Source organism: Pelodiscus sinensis, chromosome 1, assembly GCF_052426305.1.
Source record: "Pelodiscus sinensis isolate ZL-2025 chromosome 1, ASM5242630v1, whole genome shotgun sequence".
Classification (NCBI taxonomy): Eukaryota; Metazoa; Chordata; order Testudines; family Trionychidae; genus Pelodiscus; species Pelodiscus sinensis.
Genome location: NC_143052.1, coordinates 54363934 through 54371969, shown reverse-complemented (window position 1 = coordinate 54371969; position 8036 = coordinate 54363934).

The window sequence follows — 8036 nt, the reverse complement described above, 5'->3', positions numbered from 1 at the left end:
GCCAGATGCACAGACATCAAGGGTAGAATGCACACGTGCAATTCTTTGGAAAAGAACATTTACTTTTATTGCTATTTTTCCTTAGATAGGAACTAGATAATTTCTTGGGGCTTTCAGGGCTTCCCAAAAAAACAGATTTTTAATGCAAACAATATTACATACAAGAAATGGTGAAAAAAAGAGGAAGATAAAATAGCTACTGTAAGAGATGAAAATATTGTAAAATTTAGAGAATAAACATAGCCACAAAAATTACTTTCTTCGATTAAACTGTCTACTGTTGGCAGCCTATATTTGCCATGTTCCTATCTTAAGAATACTTGATTATAGTGAATAACAGATCATAAAACCTGGAAGGATCAGCTTCTACATATTCCCTTTAGGATCTATTTTAAATAAATAAGATGATGAAAAAAGATATAAAATGTGGATTATTTAATTTCCTTCCTCTTCAACCAACAATAGGTTTATTGTTTGACAGCTAATCCAGTGCATAAGTAGTGATTTAGCAAGTACAGTATTGCATATATGTTTAGTCAAGGAATGACTGGTATACCTGGAAGCGTAACAACCACCTTAGGTATAAATCATTTAAAAAATAGAACTGTAATTCTTCAGGGAAATGGCCCTCATTATTAGCTCCTGAAATGTTCTATATTTAACTGGTGAAAACTAACCCATTAATTGGCAGAGAGCAACTAATTGTACATGATTTCTTATTCTTGCTGTACTAATATATTACCTTGTAGAAACAGCAGTCTGCAATTGTTCTATATGCTGTGACTTGCAACCACAAAATCTCCACAAAACAAGTCATTATTATAGCTAATGGTGAATATTTGTTAATAATTAACGCATTAAATATCAGTACCCATCACTTACTACCAAAGACTGTTTAAATAGTCATGTCATAAAATTCTTCTTTATGCTTAATAGACAGCAACTTAACATTTGAAACCGAAAAATTTCATTTCAATTTAAAATATATTAATTATTTTGCTTTTTATGTCAATTGTTTTTAAATGATACCTATGCTACCAGGTTATTTTGAAATTAGTTATTTCAAAATAATAACTCCAGAAATAACTCTTTTGAAATAAGGTTATTCTTCTTCACAAGCAGAAGTTATTTCAAAATAGCAAGCCCATTATTTTGAAATAACAGGTTTGTAGTATGGAGGCTTGCCTTCAAAATAAGGGAAATTATTTTGAAATAACTGCCCAGTGTAGACATGCCTTGAGTGTACAGAGTAAAGAATAATGAATGGACACACCCTATAATGATGGGTAAGAAAGTTTTAAACAGAGATAAAAGATGTAAATTCACATGAAGACGGGACTGTGCAAACCTAAACAGGGCACACTTGCACTGTTTAAATTCTACTTTCAGCTCAATACACTAGTGAAAAACTGGAATAACTCCAACTATGTAATTATTATTTGTGTGCACTGCCCAACTCTTTCAAAAGGAAGCACATTTAGCAGCAAAAAATTGTCTAAATAACGTAGCAAAAAATGACAGGAGTACTTTACTCAGAGGCCAATTTTCTCTGTCTCTACACTTCTACAGGATTTATATCTTATCTACTAAAAACTATCCTGCATATAAATTGCAAATCTGGAGGGTTTCGTTAGGAAAGAAAATCAGAATTTGAGGTGGATGGAAAACAAGGATTCTATTTTATGGGGAAAATAATCAAAGTTTTTATATTTGGTTTCATTGCATATTGGTACAAAAATGAGGCCTCTCAAAATATTGGAGGGGTAGAGGAAGGAGGGAAGAGGAGGAAGAGAGAGTGTGTGCTTACACTAGCTAATAGCTAATCCTGCTTTCCCTGCAACTCTGGATTAGTTTGGGCACCTGTGAGTCCTTTGTTTGGAAGTCTAACCAGTGGCATACAGTAACTGGACAGCATCCTTATAAGAACTGTTTATTTTAGCACCAGGAACAAAGCATTAGAGCACAACTAACTTAAAAACAATAGTCTATATGCCTTCTTTCTGTAATCTAGGCAGGCCTAACTTCTTTGGGATTCTCAGCAAGTCGCTAGATGCCAGCCTGTTTTCCCAGCATTACTATTGACCCTCTATCAAAAGAGGCTCCTTTGTGATTCTGCTGTAGTACTTCTGTCTTTCCAGGCTTTGACCTTTCATGTGCCAAATCAACTGCACACGTTTGCTTGTGTCAGGAGTGAAATCAAACCTAACACTTCTGACACTGTACCTTAACAACTGCTGAGAAGTGGCTATTTTGAACCGTTCTTTTCCTTCCCATCTGTTCCTCCAGACAGACACCAATTGAGCTAAACCAGCAGACTCATACAGAGCACACCTAAATATCCAACTCAGCATATAGTATTCTAAATGATTACAGAGCTGCTCCCAATTCACCATATGTTAGCATTATACTTAATGACTGGTAATTTGTTACTGGCTAATGAACACTTTGACATTAGACCTAGTTGGATTTGTAAGACTTTTTACACTACTCTCAGGAAACTTCTAGATTCAGGTGCTTCCCCATTTTGCAATCTCTTGAATGTCCTCCATAGTTTTCTGACAGTGCTCTCTTAGATTGCAGTGGGGGAAGTTATACAGTGTTTAAGCGAAGTGATCAGGCACAGCTCTTCTTATGCTAGTTATATATATTTAAAGTTACACACACTACACTTCCCACCCCCCCCATCTCCATCCACAATTCAACCCTTTATCCTTTCCCTCATCAGTTTTCTGCTCCAGTTTCAGTGTCCTTGCACCATTCCTGTGCTTGTTTATTAATGAACAATTCACTTATAAAACAGATAAATTAGGTAAGTAGCTGACTGCTTTCTTATTAGCGCCACAGGAGGAGTGGGAATAGAAGATGGGTTTCAATGCAGAAAGAATGGTGGCTTTGTGGAACACTTCAGAAAGAGTGTTCCTTGAACATGAGATGTGGAAGAAAGGGCAACATTTTCCTGAAATGAACATGAAGGGAATTTTATTCCAATGATGATGCATAGCATTTCTTAAGTGGGACTCTCTGGGATGCAAACCTTTTATACATTTTGAAAACTATGCTTTTTTTCTCATGAGATTTTTTGCATGGTTTGTCCAGGAGTATTTTTTAATATCTGAATGGAATTTTGTTTCCTTTCAGTTTTGCATTATGAAAATTAATCCCCTGTGGTTGTCATTAATTTCAATCATAATAATGCCTTTTATCAGAGATAATGTAACATTATTCACACATTTCTAGTTAGTTAATTTCTAAGATGTTAATTTCCTCTTTATAAATATTCTGCCTTCTTTTCTGCTTAGTTTTCCTCCAGTTACATCACTTGCTTTGTTAACACATTCAGTTCCACTGCTCTGAGTCTCTTCTGCTCTGCCTGTCCTCGTAGAAGAGGATCCCCCTCAGGATTTTCTGCTTCACTTGTGCTGCTTCTCTCCTTCACTTTCACGAGTGTTTAATCTAGGACTTCCTAAACTGTAGGATTCCTCTGGTAATATAAAAATTCCTGTCCCTATATTAGACTATTTAGGTTTGTTTGGCACAAATCATTGTACACTGCTGACTTACTGGAGAAAACAAGTTGGCTCATAGCACTGTCTATTCACTAATATGTCAGTTGATGAGTAAGAAGTGTGATATAAAAGTAACAGGAATATTCTCTCTCTTTCTGTTGAGTTTTTCTGCCAATTTAAAAGTCCATTACTTTCAATGAAGTCCTCCAGGTTTCTAGAGGGAGAAGCTGTTTTTAACAGGAACTCATTTAATGTCATTCAATTCCCATTCTGAAATGATCAGATCTTCTATATATTGTAACAAACCTGGAAACAAAATATTTCTTAATAGTAGAATGAATGAGCATTAATATTCTGAAACAGGTCAAGTAATGAAATAATACATGTTGGCCAAGTTCACATCTTCTCAGACACCATGTTTTTATTTAATAAATTCTGAGATTCCAAGGCTAGACAGGCCCATTGTGATAATGTAGTATGACCTCTGTATAGCACAGCCCCCAGAGCTTCCCCAAATTAATTCTTAGAAAAACATCCCATCTTGATTTAAAAACTGTCAGTTGTGGAGAATCTATCATGACTCTTGGTACCCTCAAGGCCATGTCTACATGAGGAAACTATTTCAAAATTACTAAATTCGACTTAAGAACTCCCAATTTAACAAATTCGAACTAGAGTGTCCTCTAGTCTGCGGAATGCCTCCCAGAGACCCGTAACTCTGAATTTGCAGCACTGGAGCTTCCACACTAACGAAATTACTATTTTGGAATTAGCACTACTCCTCGTGAAAAGCAGGATACAAAGTCTGAATTCCATGGCCCGTTATTTCGAAATAATGGGCTTGGTAGTGTGGACCCACAGCTTATAAATTTGAACTTGGGGGCTTATTTCAGAATAAGGTCCTAGTGTAGACCAAAGGTCACTGTTAAAAAATGTAAATTTTATTTCCAATCTGAATGTATCTAGCTTTAACTTCCAGCCACTGCACTGCATTATACCTTTCTCTGCCAGACTGAAAAGCCCATACGAAAATATTTTCCCCATGAAGATGGATAAAGACTGTAATCAAGACACTCCTTCCCCTCCTTTGTGTTAAGCTAAATAGTTTGAGCTCTTTGATTCTATCATGATAAGGCATGTTTTCTAATCCTTTTATCATTCCAGTGGCTCCTCTCTGAACCCTCTCCAATTTACCACCATCCTCTTGAATTGTGAATGCCAAACTAGATGTAGCTTTCCAGCAACAGTGCAAAATACAGAGGGGCTGTGTCTACACTGGCATGAATTTCCGGAACTGCTTAAAACGGAATACTATTCAGTTTTCAGTTTTTCCGGAAAAGGAGCATCTACATTGGCAGGCTGCTTTTCCGGAAAAGCCCTTTTTCCGGAAAAGCGTCTGTGGCCAATGTAGACGCGCTTTTCCGGAAAAGACTACTGGGCTGTCTACACTGGCCCTTTTCCAGAACAGTGTTCCGGAATAAGGACTTATGCCCGAGCGGGAGCAGAATAGTTTTTCCGGAATAGCGGCTGATTTTGTACAGTAGAGCGTCGTTGCTTTTCCGGAAATTCAAGGGCCAGTGTAGACAGCTCGCAGCTTATTCCGGAAAAGCGGCTGATTTTCCGGAATAAGTGGCCCAGTGTAGACACAGCCAGGTAGAATAACATCTCCACATCTACATGGATGAAGGAATGAAGAATTGAATCCACTCAATTTACTGAGAATGAAGAATTGAATCCACTCAATTTACTGATTAAAAATACTAAGTCAAAGATAATGATTCTGCATAAAATTCTGTTTGAAGTAGGAAATGATGCATACCTGAAAGGGAAGATTATTACACTTACACATATGTAAGCGATGAAGGTGAAGCATTCTCTCCACAGTTTTAGATTCTGCTTTGTTACACATGTGCTTGGCTGAGCCAGCCTAATGAGTGGAGCAAGTAAAGATGCTCACTGTATGACTGGTTATAAAAAGTGTTCTTTCCTCCATTCTGCTGCACTCCTTTGTGAAGTATCACCACCGTTTGCAGTACAGCAGAAACCACTGTGCCCTAACTTGAATGATGGAAACTTTGGCTGAGCAAAGCAAACGCAGCTGATTTCTATGTTACTCTTAGCTCTGGTGGCCAGTATGGCAAACCTAAAGTGGGTGTTCAAAAACCTCCACAAAGCAGACACAGTGCTTACCTTTTCTGTTTCTGCTTTTGTCAGATGCATTCAGATACTTTCACTTGTGAACCCACTTAGGCCATGTCTATACTAGGAAATTATTTTGAAATAATAACTCCTGCAATAACTATTCTGAAATAAGCATTATTCCCTGAGGAAAGCAGGCGCATAAATAACCAGCCTGTAATTTCAAAATAAGAGGCTTGATAGTATGGACACTCATCTTATAATTTCAAAATAAGAGGGTTATTTTAAAATAGTGTAGACCAGGGTTTACAGACATGATTCACGCATTTACATGCTTATACAATGGATGCATTATATCACCCCCAAACAATGCCATTGACTAAAAGGTCTTAAAATTGCAAGTAAAAATAAACAAACAATCTCAGCTTCAGCACACTGTATCTTTGCCAGCATTAACCATAGTATCAGACAACAACTATAGGGGTGAAGATGTGAATGGCATGTATCAAAGAGCTATAATTATGGGCTCTACAAGTCCTTCCTTTAGAAGGTCAATAATTGTGGGAATGTTCAGTTGCATGCTGGACTTATTGGGAAACAAAAGAGCTTGTTTCCAGAGCTCAGCCAATGGCTATCTACTCAAGTTTCACTCTCATCAATGTGTTACCATTCAATACATCCGCTAAAGTGCCAGCTCAACAGAAAACAATGTCTTCTTCCAATGAGTGGCAGAAATATTTTCTCTAGGAAGTGACTTATTTCAGATCCCAGCAGTGGGATTTATAACCTGTGTTGACAAAGAAGAAAGGCTGGCTTCATGGAATACTGGGTGGGATTTTGCCATTTGTAAAGCTACAGGACAATCCACAGAGGACCTACCGTATGTCACTGAACTCTGGAACATTTTACTCCTTGGAGGACATGGTTCAATAAAGAACAATGTTTATGACAGCACTATCATACAGGCATTCTTAATGAAGAAAGCAAATTTATAACTGGCTCCCTACCAAATTCACTGTCCATTTTGGCGAATTTCATGGTGATGGGATATTAAAACCATAGATTTCATTTCAGTGGCTTAAATCTGAAATTGTACAGTGTGGTAATTGTAGGGATCCTGACCCAAGAAGGAGCTGGGTAGGGGCATCGCAGAGTTATTATAAAGGGAGTTGCAGTACTGCTGTCCTTTGGTGCCCCTGGTGATGATGGCAGCACTATCTTCAGAGCTGGACAGCTGGAAAGTGGTGGTTTCTGGTGGATATCCCAGCTCTGAAGGCAGAGTCACTGCCAGCAGCACCACAGAAGTAAAGTGGGTAAGTGTTATGCTTTTGGCACCCTTAGTTCTGCACTGTTGGTTGGCACTGCCTTAAAAGCTGGGCAGGCCTGCAACAGGGAGGAGGAGCAATGAGAGCAACTGCCCTGAGGCGTGTAAATTCAAAGGGGGTTGGTGTTCCTGGCTACTGCTACTTCAGCTGTGGTGGCAGCTGGAGCCCTGCGTGGCATGCTGCAGAGCCCCAAACGGCATGCTCCATACACCAGTCTGGGGTGGTGCAATCCATGTGGCACTGAATATTGGCTGTCTCAACCCCACCCTTTCCACCAAGGTCCCACCCCTTCCAGGAGCACAGAGCTGCTCCCCCTCCCCACTTTGTGCAGTGTCCGAGCAAATCTGTAGGCTCCCCTGGTGCTGAATGCTTGGCCAACAGCCAGCACTCTTTGGCCTCCTAGCTCTGAAGGTAGTGCAGAAGTAAGGGTGGCAATACTACAGCCCCCTAAAATAACCCTGTGAATCCCCTTTTGGATCAGTACCCTCAATTTGGAAATGCTGGTCTGCCCCATGAAATCTATATAGTACTAAAAAATGACACAAGAGACCAAATTTCATGGGGGAGACCAGATTTCACAGTCCATGGCCATGATGCATTTTTCATGGCCACGGAAAACTGTTGACTTGCTGCACTGAGCAGTCAGCAGAGAAAACTTGTTGTGTTGAGTCAACACAATTTCATGACAATAATTTCCACAAAAGGATATCGGATATCTCTGGGTAGTTTAATTATGAAGCATAAAGAGCTCCACTGCAACAGCAAAATCCCTTTTCAAATCATTTTGCATGTACATGTCCTGCTTATCTCTTTGAAAAGGTTCCCAGTATTGTACATTTTTACCTGCATAAGAACGTGGAAACAGGTTTAGTATCTAGAATACTGCTGATACTGGATTTTGTTCTTTCTATAAAATGTGCAACAGGAAACAATTATTTGAGGAAGCAATCCTGCATGAAGTCAGCATGCGCATTTCCATTAGAGAGTGGCAGAGTGGCCTAATACTTATGGGAGGAAATAGTATTAGGACACTGGGCTCTTTATGATGGGGATGTTGATTAGCCAC